The sequence below is a fragment of the Apium graveolens genome, unplaced genomic scaffold (assembly GCF_009905375.1).
Source record: "Apium graveolens cultivar Ventura unplaced genomic scaffold, ASM990537v1 ctg2038, whole genome shotgun sequence".
Classification (NCBI taxonomy): domain Eukaryota; kingdom Viridiplantae; phylum Streptophyta; class Magnoliopsida; order Apiales; family Apiaceae; genus Apium; species Apium graveolens.
In genome coordinates, this window is record NW_027417505.1 from 92,435 (window position 1) to 104,898 (window position 12,464).

Genomic DNA, 12,464 nt, shown 5'->3' on the forward strand with positions numbered 1-12,464 from the left:
TTTTTCAGCTTTTTTTTTGTTTTTTATTTGGACTTAAAAAAAAAATTCTTCCAGTCGCCCCCTGAGCGGTGCAGCAAAGCTGAGCGGGCGCTCAGGGGGCTTCTGGAATTTTTTTTTCCAGGCTCCGTTTTTCTGATTTTTTTTTGTGATTTTGGATAGGTTATTAACTTCTAAGGATTCCTGTAACAACAAATCATGGGTTGCCTCCCACGAAGCGCTTCTTTTTCATCATTAGCTTGACGATGCGTTCCTTACTCAAGTTGACAATAAAACGGCACTAACCACTTCACGGTTTACCGTGTCCCCATAGTAGTGCTTCAAACGCTGACCATTAACTTTGAATGCTTGGTCCGGATCATTCTCAAAAATCTCCACCGCTTCATGTGGAAATACAGTTTTGACAATAAAAGGTCCCGACCACCTTGATTTCAACTTTCCAGGAAAAAGTCAGAGACGAGAGTTGAATAAAAGAACTTGTTGCCCCGGCAAGAATAACTTAGGATGTAGCTTCCTATCGTGCCATCTTTTCACTTTTTCCTTGTACATTTTGTTGTTCTCGTACGCTTGGAGTCGAAATTCATCAAGTTCATTAAGCTGAAGCATTCGCTTCTTTCCAGCCGCATCTAGATCCAGGTTCAACTTCTTCAACGCCCAATAGGCCTTATGCTCAAGCTCCGCAGGTAAATGACATCCCTTACCATACACAAGTTGAAATGGGGACATCCCAAGTGGAGTCTTGTATGCTGTTCTGCAAGCCCAAACAACTTCATCGAGCTTCAAAGACCAATCCTTCCTTGACGGATAAACAACCTTCTCTAAGATGCGCTTGATCTCTCTGTTAGACACTTACGCTTGACCATTTGTTTGCGGATGATAGGCAGTAGGAACTCGATGATTCACATTGTAGCGCTGCATCATTGAAGTAAACTTACGGTTGCAGAAATGCGACCCTTCATCACTTATGATTACTCGTGGCGTTCCCAACCTTGTGAAAATCTGCTTATGAAAAAAATTCAACACTGCCTTTGCATCATTTGTCAGTAGAGCCTTGACTTCTACCCATTTTGAGACATAATCGACTGCTAGCAAGATGTACTGATTATTGCAGGACGAGACAAAAGGCCCCATGAAATCGATTCCCCAAACATCAAAGACCTCGACTTCAAGCATCACATTTAACGACATCTCATCCTTTCTCGTAAGATTTCCCACTCTTTGGCAACGATCACACCTTAAAATGAACTGATGAGCATCCTTAAACAAAGTAGGCCAGAAAAAACCTGCTTGCAGAATATGAGCTGCCGTCTTTTCACTACCATAGTGTCCGCCATAAACTGTGGAGTGGCAGTCTCGTAATATCCCCTGCGTCTCACAGAATGGGATACATCTCCTGATGATCTGGTCAGCTCCCTGTCTAAACAAATATGGTTCATCCCACATATACCACTTCACCTCATGCAGAAACTTCTTCTTTTGAGTTGTGGTCAAATTAGGAGGCATTATATTGCTGACAAGATAATTCACAATATCTGCGAACCATGGCTCTTCCTCCTGAACTGCGAACAACTGCTCATCCAGAAAAGATTCGTTGATTAATGTCGTATCATGTGAAGTAGCTTCGGGATTCTCCAATCTAGAGAGATGGTCAGCTACTTGATTCTCAGTACCTTTTCTATTGATCTCTAACTTAAATTCCTATAACAAGAGCACCCAACGAATGAGTCTCGGCTTCGAATCCTTCTTGGAAACCAAATAACGAATAGCCGCATGATCAGTGAATACTGTCACTTTTGTCCCAAGCAAATAAGATCAAAATTTTTCGAAACCAAAGACTATAGCCAAGAGCTCCTTCTCAGTAGCGGTGTAGTTCATTTGGGCCCCATTTAAGGTCTTGCTAGAATATTAGACCACATGAAAGAGATTATTCTTGCGCTGCCCAAGAACTGCGCTCATCGCATAATCACTTGCATTACACATCATCTCAAAAGGCTCTGTTCAATCAGGTGCTGAAATAACTGGTGTAGTTATCAAACTCTTCTTAAGAGTCTCGAATGCCGTTAAACAGTCATCATCAAATTTGAAAGGCACATCCTTCTCAAGCAAGTTGCACAACGGCTTAGATATCTTCGAAAAGTCCTTGATAAAACGCCGATAAAAACCCGCATGACCAAGAAAACTACGAATTCCTTTCACAGAAATAGGTGGTGGAAGATTTTCAATGACTCCCACCTTGGCTTTGTCGACCTCAAGACCCTTGCTAGAGACCTTATGCCCAAGAATAATGCCTTCACGCACCATAAAATGACATTTTTCCCAATTGAGCACCAAATTAGTTTCCATGCACCTTTTGAGTACTGCACGAAGATTATTCAAACATTCATCATACGAATGTCCAAAGACGGAGAAGTCGTCCATGAACACCTCGACATTATTTCCAATCATGTCAGAGAATATAGCCATCATACATCTCTGAAAAGTGGCCGGTACGCCACATAACCCAAATGAAACTCTGCGAAAAGCAAACGGGCCAAATGGACAAGTGAAGGTAGTCTTTTCTTGATCCTCTGGTGCAATACAAATCTGATTATACCCTGAATAGCCATCCAGAAGACAATAATACTCATGACCAGCCAACCTGTCAAGCATCTTATCAATAAACGGAAGCGGGAAGTGATCCTTCCTTGTGGCCTTGTTCATCTTTCTGTAATCCATACATACTCTCCATCCTGTGACTGTTCGAGTGGGGATGTGCTCGTTCTTCTCATTTGCTACCACAGTAATACCTCATTTCTTAGGTACACATTACACGGGGCTCACCCAAGAACTGTCATAAATAGGATAAATGATTCATGCATCTAGCCACTTCAAAATTTCTTTCTTCACCACTTCTTTCATGATAGGATTGAGTCTGCGCTGTTGCTCAACAGTCGGTTTACTACCCTCCTCTAGCAGAATCTTATGCATACAATATGAAGGGATAATCCCTTTGATGTCTGCTATAGTCCATCCAATAGCCGATTTGAATTCTCTCAAAATCCTTAAGAGCGTGTCCTCCTCACTACCTGAAAGATCAGATGCAATAATAACAGGTAAAGTAGATGCATCACCTAAAAAAGCATACCTCAAGTGTTCAGGCAATGGCTTATGCTCCAAGGTAGGTGCTTCCTCAATCGATGGTTTGAGCTTTCCTTCAGCATTTTTGAGGTCAGAAGTACCAAGAGATTCAAACGGCATGTCTAGCTTTCGCCTCCAGGGAGAAGCATTAAGATATTATAGTTGCTCATTGCCATCCTTATCATCACTGTCAAAATCCCCCACTAAGGCCTTCTCTAATACATCAGACGTTAGCATATGATCGAGTTCTGAAGTAACCGCAGAATCAATCAAATCCACTTTTAAGCACTCCTCATCTTCTGTAGGGAATTTCATTTCTTTGAATACATTGAATGTCACATCCTGATCCTGCACCCGCATTGTAAGTTCACCTTTCTGCACATCTATCAAGGTACGGCCTGTAGCCAAGAAAGGTCTTCCCAAGATTATGGGAATCTTCTTATCTTCCTCGAAATCCAGAATAACAAAGTCTGCAGGAAAGAAGAGCTTATCCACCTTTACTAGCACATCCTCCACTATGCCTCTTGGGTAAGTAATAGAACGATCAGCCAATTATAGAGACATGTAGGTGGGCTTTGGATCAGGCAATTTCAACTTTTTGAAGATTGACAACGGCATCAGATTGATGCTTGCTCCCAAATCACAAAGGCACTTGTCAAAAGACAACTTGCCAATGGTGCAAGGAATGGTGAAGCTACCTGGATCTTTAAGCTTTGGAGGTAACTTTTGCTGCAGCATAACACTGCATTCTTCCGTTAGAGCAAGGGTCTCAAGGTCATCCAGTTTCACCTTCCTTGAGAGAATACTCTTCATAAATCTCGCATAACTAGGCATTTGCTCCAAAGCCTCAGCGAAAGGTATATTGATGTGAAGTTTCTTGAACACCTCCAGAAACTTACCGAACTGTTTATCCAGCTTTTGTTGTTGCAATCTCTTAGGGAAAGGTGGTGGAGGATAGAGCTATTTCTCCCCTGTATTACCCTCAGGAAGAGTGTGTTCAACAGTAGTCTTCCTTGGTTCCGCCGCTTTCTCATTTTCCTTAGCTTCTTCATTACCAACTTCAGCTTCTCCTTCTTTTGCTTTTTCAGCATCAGCAACTTTTCCAGACCTTAAGGTAATAGCCTTGACTTGCTCTTTAGATTCTTTCCTTCCTGGCACTTCAGTGTCACTGGGAAGTGTGCCAGGTTGGCGATTAAGCACTGCATTGGCTATTTGACCAATTTGATTTTCCAAGGTCTTGATAGAAACCGCCTGACACTTGCACAACAGCTTAAGTTCCTTAAAATCAGCGCTAGTGGGTGCAGCTGCACCTCCCTCTTGAGGATATGATTGCCTTTGAGCATAATGTTGCGATTGCTGGAATTCAGGTGGATTGAACTTCTTACTTACGCCTTGCTGATATGGTTGCTGAATAGCATTCTGATTATTACTCCATCTGAAATTTGGATGATTTCTGTTGTTAGGATGATAAATAGCTGGCACAGGCTGCTGTTGTCGCGGATAATTGTTCACGTACTGAATAGATTCGTTAACAAGAGAACACTGATCCGTAGCATGAGAACCTGCAGAAAGCTCACAGACCATAGCTATCTGATTGACCCCATAGGTGGCTAGAGAATCGACCTTCATAGACAGCGCTTGGAGCTGCGCTGCAATAGCTGTGGCTACATCGACTTCCAGAATACCTGCTACCTTCCTAGGCATCATCCTTTGAGTTGGGTTTTGATGCTCATTTGCAGCCATAGTCTCAATAAGATTATAAGCCTCAGTATAGCTTTTGGCCCACAAGGCACCTCCAGCTGCTGCATCGAGCATGGGCCGAGATTGGGCCCCCAAACCATTATAGAAACTAGTGATCACCATCCAATCAGGCATTCCATGATGTGGACACTTTCTCAACATCTCCTTATAGCGCTCCCAAGCTTCGCACATAGATTCTGTAGGTTGCTGTGCAAACTGAGTAAGAGCACTCTGCATAGCCGCAATCTTCGCCATTGGATAAAACTTCACCAGAAACTTTTGCGCAAGATCTTGCCAAGTAGTGATGGACCCAGCTGGTTCAGAATGTAACCAGTCCTTAGCTTTATCCCTCAGAGAGAATGGGAAAAGCCTTAGCTTGATAGCCTCATCAGTCACACCATTATATTTGAAAGTACTACAAATCTCGACAAAATTCCTTATGTGCATGTTGGGGTCTTCAGTCGCAGCACCTCCGAAAGAAACAGAATTCTGCACCATCTGAATAGTGCCCGGCTTGATTTCAAAGGTGTTAGCCTGAATAGCCGGATGAAGAATGCTTGACTGAATGTCATCAATTTTAGGCCGAGAAAAGTCCATAGGAGCTGGATCTGCCGGAACAATACGATCACCCATGATTAAAGGTTCTTTTTGCTCACTTCCTGAATCTGAATATTCAAAATCTATCTTCTCCGGAATATCAAGAACTTCGTCTGTCTCCTCAACTGTATCTAAAGTCCTCTTGCGAGTACGAGAACGAGTTTGCATAAACGCTCGCTAAAGTACCTGAAAAACAATCGGAAATAATAAGTACACACGTCTTAATCACTAAGTCCTAATGACCAATGATGGTAACTACATAAACTAAACAAATACGCCGAGTCCCCGGCAGCGGCGCCAAAAACTTGTTAGGGCGAAAACATGCGCTAATAACACACGCAAGTATACGCGTTCACAAGTAATATAGAATACTTTCTAGTTCGTTCCCACAGAGACTCAGACTAATTATATTCAATTAAACTCACTCACCAATGTATGATTACTTCTCAATGTTAAGACAATAACACTTAGAATTGATTAACTAATTATTAACTACAATTAACTACTATAATTACCCACTTAATTAACACTTAAATTAACAATATTAAAACACTCATGAGATCACAACTTCATTACTACTTCCTTCAATAATCATTGTTATTACCCTTAGCATGCAACAGTGATGATATTAATCGAATAACACGAAACTGATAAAAGCCAACTTTCATTGTACTAATACCATTCTACCAAACATCCACAATTAAGATAGAAGTTGAATAGGCATCAATTATGTTGAATCCCTATATGTCTATAGAAATTGACAACATAACGATTTAAGCACAAGTTATTCCTTTTGATTATACAGGGCGAATAAAACGGTTAGAGTTGCCCACTAATCATGCATATTCGTACATGAACCTACACTAGCATGGCAAGTTCTAAATCTCAAGATCCACCGTCGCTTCACAAGAGATTAACACCCTATCTTATATGTTCGCGACGCACATAAGACGAATATGCACAACCAATACTAGATATCATACAATCATCACACACTAAGGTATTAAACAACTAACTAAAGAATTCTATAGTAAATCCGTTATGACCCCATGATCACGATTAGCCCATGATAGCACTCATCGTCATCATGGGTTCATATGAAAACATGATAAATAAACACAAGAGAATAATAACTAAAACTACTTATATTAAACCAAAGTACGTCACAAGAGTAAATAGGTTCAAAATAAGAAAACCAGCATCCAACGTTACAACGAAATAAAGAATCACAAGAAAATATGCTTCCTCTTCATCACGGTGTGCTAAAACGGTCTTCTTCCTTATCTCCTTCACTCCTTGATTAATACTACGATCCAACCTTTGTGAAATGTCTCTGAAATCTACTTATATAGGAGTCCCATAAAACCCAGATAACTCAGAAGTTGGAAGCCAAATAGAAATACGAGTCTAAAATATTTATTCTGAAATTACGACCCTGAGCGGCCGCTCAGCTTTCCTGAGCGGGCGCTCAGCTTCCTGCGCGGATGCTCAGCAGAGCTGAGCGGGCGCTCAGACCCCTTCTGGAAAAATGATCTGTTTTGCTCCGTTTCTTCGCTACAATCTGCTCCTATCTTCCCACTTGCAATGTTGAACACATGCCAAGGCTTATTATTGATGAATTTTCTCCCGAAATGCAACTAATACCCTGAAATGCACAAACACTAGAAAAACGCATCAAATACACAAAATACTTGATTTCAAGACACCAATTTAAGCTATTATAAGACGTTCTAAGTGGTATAAAATGCCACTTATCAGTGACAAGAGCCTTGCCTTTGTCACTCCTCACTTTCTTGCAATCAGGAGATATGTGGCCTTTCTCGCCACAGTTGTATCATTTGACAGTTGTGTAATCTCCTCTATCAGACTTTCCTCCTTTGCCTTCAGATTTTCTGAAACTCCTCTTATCAGAACTTGCACCTTTCCTGGAAAACTTCTTTCCTTTTCTGAATTTCCTGTATGCAATCCTTGTGATTCCTTTCACCATAAGAGCACACAGCTACATCATCTCTTTATCAGGATCCATCTTAGGTAAACTTTCAGTTTCAGAGTCATCATCAGTATCAGAACTTGATGATTCAGTTTCAGACTTTGTGATGAGAGCTTTTCCCTTGCCTTTCCTTGAGGCAACTGCTTTGGGGGATTCCTCCTCAGCCTTAAGAGCAACTGTCCTTGACTTTCTTCCGTTTCTCTTGTTTCTTTGTTCCATCTCAAGTTCATGAGTCTTGAGCATCCCATAAATTTCATCAAGAGTTGTTTCTTCAAGATTATAGTTGTCTCTTATAGTGGTGGCCTTCAAATCCCAACTTTCAGGAAGTGCTAACAGGAATTTAAGATTTGAATCCTCAAGATCATATTCCTTGTCAACCAGTGACAAATCATTCAAGAGTTTGAAAAAATTTGTCATATAAACCAGTTAATGACTCATCAGGCTTTGAGTCAAAGTTCTCATACTCTTGAGTGAGTATAGTCTTCCTGTTCTTCTTAATTGAATTGGTTCTGTAATAACCCCAATATTTGGAAAATTTTTGAAACCCTTATGAATAGTGTTTTTGATGAATGAGAAAACTTTTAATGCCACACTATGTAGGGGTTCTGTTTTTGATTTTCTGGGATATTATTAGTACTCTATGTGGTATATAAGTGTATGTAAAGATCGTCAGAATCCAATTCCGAACACTTTGATTTTTCCCGGAAATCCACTAGATACGGAAAGAATTAAGTATAAGGTAACAGGATAAAAAGGATTTAAATTAAAGGATTATAAGAGAGGATCATAAAAGGATTATAATGTATTGAGAAAGGTTAAGGAAACCCAAGTAATAAGATCCCGGGTATGATCCCTCAAACGATAAACTAAAATGAAAGTTAAGCGAACCGTATAACAGATCAGCAGTCATTAGGCAAACAATTAGGAAGTTAATGAAAGAGATTAGAGGGGATGATGTCATCCAACCAATGAGAAGAGGGCAAGAAAGGGATGATGATATAGCAATGTGACATAAGCATGACATAAGGGGAAGGAGGTGTGGTTGGTTTTTAACCACACAATTTTCAAGGTTAATAAGGTAATTAACCAAAAACAAGTCAAAAACAACCAACCAAAGAATCAAATCAAAGCAAAAACACAAAAAATCTCTCTTTCTCCAAGCTTGCTATCGGCTTTTCTTCTTTTTCAAAGAAGAAATTTCCAAAAATCAAGTTCCAAGCATTGTTAAATCACAAGGTAATTATCTAAGGTTCCTTGTACATAGATATGGATATGCTATAAGTTTAAGCTCCTAATTCCTTCACAATCTCTTCCAATAAATCAAGGAAGAAGATGGTGTATAGTAACCTTCAAGAAATAACTTTAGTTTTCTTGAATTTTTATGAAAGTTTAAGGTTATACAAGCAAGGATCAAGGTTCTTTAGGCATTCAAAGCTCTTGTGTTGTGTTAAGAAGCTTCAAGGAAGGTATAATCTCTTAACCAAGCTTTGTTATTGAATGTTAAGAGCATAATATAAGTATTCTAGTTCATGAGAGGCTTGATGGTTGTGTATGTAGAGATTAGTTGGTTTTGGGATGTTTTTGGAGTTGTAAATCTTGGTTGTTGATTAATGAACTTAAGTGTAGTTTAAATTCATGATAAAGAATAGTATAAATTGTTAATGTTGAGTTTTTGGGGCTGTTATGATAAAGTATGGATGGAGTTTTGGTTGGGTTGTGATTGTGGGTTGATTATGAGATGATTTGGAGTGGTTTAAAATTGGGTAATCGCGTAAACATAGCCGTCGTAATGCCCGATTTACCGTAGACTGTTTTTGTTCTTAAGATCAGAACCCTTGAACTCACTGCTAGATTTTGACCATTGCCATGTTTAGAAAGTTCATGTTACGAGCTTCATTTTGATATGTAGTTCGTTTGATTCCGATGTACGGTTTAGGAGAAACGACTGTTTTAAGTAACGACGTTTCGCGACCGAACCATTACCCCTTGCCTTACTTTGAAACCTTGGTTAAAGACCTTAAAAGACTAATTGGAGTATGAAACAATTATGTTAAGTGTGTTAGGGAGTTGGTAAGACACTCGCGAAAGAATCGCCTTAAAATCCTTAATGGTTAATTTATTAAAAATGGTGGAGCCGAGAGTAGTCGAGCGACTTAAGTGAATCGTTAAGCGCGAAAGCGGACGTTAGGACTCTAAATGGTTAAAGTCTAGTTTCTTAAGCGACCGGGGTTTAATTCCGACTTATGTTGTTGTTCATAGGTTATCGGACCCACTCTAAGCTTAAGTCTATCCGGGAGCACTCAAGCAAGTTTTCTACCCGTTATACTGTTGTTGTGATGTATGTGTGTATATGCATGATCCTGCAATAAATGCATATTTGTTACTAGCAAATTCTTGCGATATATTGTAGCATGTGATATGGTATATATGCATGCCTGTTTCATATTCTTGGATTATATATCTGTTGGTTAAAATGCTTACAGTTGCATAATACCTATGCTAGAGATAAGCGGTATTTGAGTTTACCCTTAGTATAGGGGACCAAAAGGCGAACATATTTCTAAACCGGGAGTCGATGTTCCCGAGTATAATATATATATATTTATATATATATATGGTTATAGTTTTCAAAACTATTAATCGAATAAGGTTTATTCGATAACTTTATTTTATTATTGAATATTATTTCGAATATTCATTTGAGGGCTTATGACTCAGTTATATTATTAATGATTATTACTTGAATATTCATTTGAGGATGTATGACTCCGTTATTTTATTTAATGAATATTATTTATAATATTCATTCGAGGTATTATGACTTCGCTTATTATTTAATAATATTCTTTATTTTATTAAAGAATAATGTTTTGATAATCAAACTTATTTTCGATTATTCAAATAAAGATAGTACTTTCGTATAAGTATATCTTTGGTTATTTAATACTCATTTCAAGTATAAGTCTTACAACTTCTACTTCAATTATTTGTATAAAGATTATTCTTTATGGGAATATTATTTAAATAATAATATTCAGATATTTTCTAATATATTGGGACTGATTTACTTCATTAAATCAGCATTACTCCAAATACTCTTTAAAGTGTTTTCGAGTCTTCAAAATGATTTTTAAAAGTTAGAGCGGATCCCAAAACTCATTTTTATATTAAAGATCTTCCTTTTAAAGGGGATTTAAATACTCACTCAAAACCTGAGGGATCCGGCTCTATGGTGTATTTTATATTCGCAACAAGGTTGCAGTTTTGGTAAATGAATTGATTACTTACCCAACATTCGGGAAGTAAGTCCATCTATCGAGTCGGCATAAGCAACATGGGCTCAGTGGGCGTCCATGATAGTGTAAGTGGCTCAGTGGGAGTCCATCAAATGCATAAGTGGCTGAGTGGCAGTCCAGCATAAGGTCCTATTGCGACCAGGGTGATGACCAGTACGGAATTCGTCCATCTACTAGTAGAAAAGGTTACTTATTGCTATCTTTGCCTGATCAGCAAGATATCAGGTTTATGCCAAAATTCTTTCCTTTCCAAATTTATTGGATATTGCAATCCTGTTCATACTTTACATGATAGAGGTTTTCAGGAAACGTATGTATATATATAGGTGTATATATATATCGGGACGTAATGAAGTATCTCGTATCTTCATTATTTATAATGATATTCAAAGATTGAATCTATTCAAATCTTATCTTGTAGTCTCATCAGTGTGATGAACTTTTGAAACTAATTATAACTTGAACGGTGGTAGTTCAAGTAGTATTTGGAAAAGATATAAGTATATTGGAGTATCTTGTAACTTCATCTTTTAAACTTATATCTAGTAAATGATTATCTTATGCATGACAAAGATTTTCAGAAAAACGTTGAGACAAGGTTAGATATATGAGATCACCTTGCAACGATATTTTTATACAGTTATACACTGGAACTCTGTGTGTATTATGCATGGAAGAGGACTTCCCATATTTTGAAAAGTATATATGTATATATATATATATATACTGAATATTTTGCGACTTCATCGCATTAAGATATCAACTTGGTTCATTTCTTTTGACCAAGACTTTCATGAGTACTTTGAGAAGGCTCATATATTGTTAATCATTATACATATTATTTTGGTGGGCTTTCTGCTCACCCTTGCTTCTTCTTTCATCACACAACATCAGATAGACAAGATGAACAGGACCAAGCTCCCAATTTGCAAGCGGATAGGAAACGTTCCACAGCTTTCTGGAAGCGTTGAGGCCGCTGTAGCTGAGGTAGAAATTACCAATAGGCTAAGTTTTCAACTAATAATGTACCAGACTTATGTATATTATGAATTGTAATAATGGCAAAGAAATGTAAATTTATTCAGAAACCTTTTTAAGGTGTATTGGCATATAATTGTGGAATAAAACGACTTGTGATTATTTTTGGATATTCATCTCTGAGGCTATAACTTGTGGTGTGTGTGTTTAATGGTGGGGTCACAGTACAGAGTAGTTGATTATTTATTAAGATTGGGTGTTGTTAAGGGAAATGGAACTTGTGACAACCCGGATCCCCGACCCCGGATTTGGGGGTGTTACAGGTTCCCTGGCATCTTGTCTCCAAAGCATCCCATATCTCCTTTGCAGTCTTGCAGTTGATTACCCTGTTTGACATTACATTATCAATGGCACTATGCATCAAGTGTCGTACCTTAGCATCCTTAGCAATTGATGAGATATCTTCAGCAGTGTAATCACTCTTCTCCGTTGGTACAGACTTTGCTGGTTCACCTGCAACTACAACAGAGAGTTTGGTTGGCTTGTGTGGTCCTTCATTGATTCTGTCAAGGTATTCTGGATCAGTAGCTTCCAGAAATATAGACATCCTCACCTTCCATATGGAATATTCAAATGGTTTCAGTATGGGAACTCTAATAGTCTCATATCAACTATGGATTTGAGTCTTTGGAGGTTCTTCAGTTTTGGTGGGCTTGGTTGGAGTTTGTTCTTCTTCAGACATGATTGTT

At 38.6% G+C, this 12,464-nt stretch overlaps 1 non-coding gene across 1 annotated transcript; it reads left to right on the forward strand.

Annotated features, from left to right (window-relative positions):
* The first annotated feature begins 4,987 nt into the window (after positions 1-4,987).
* On the forward strand, positions 4,988-5,091 carry LOC141700289 (small nucleolar RNA R71). Its single transcript, XR_012566278.1, has one exon. It is a non-coding gene; the product is annotated as a small nucleolar RNA R71 (small nucleolar RNA).
* Positions 5,092-12,464: the final 7,373 nt, after the last annotated feature.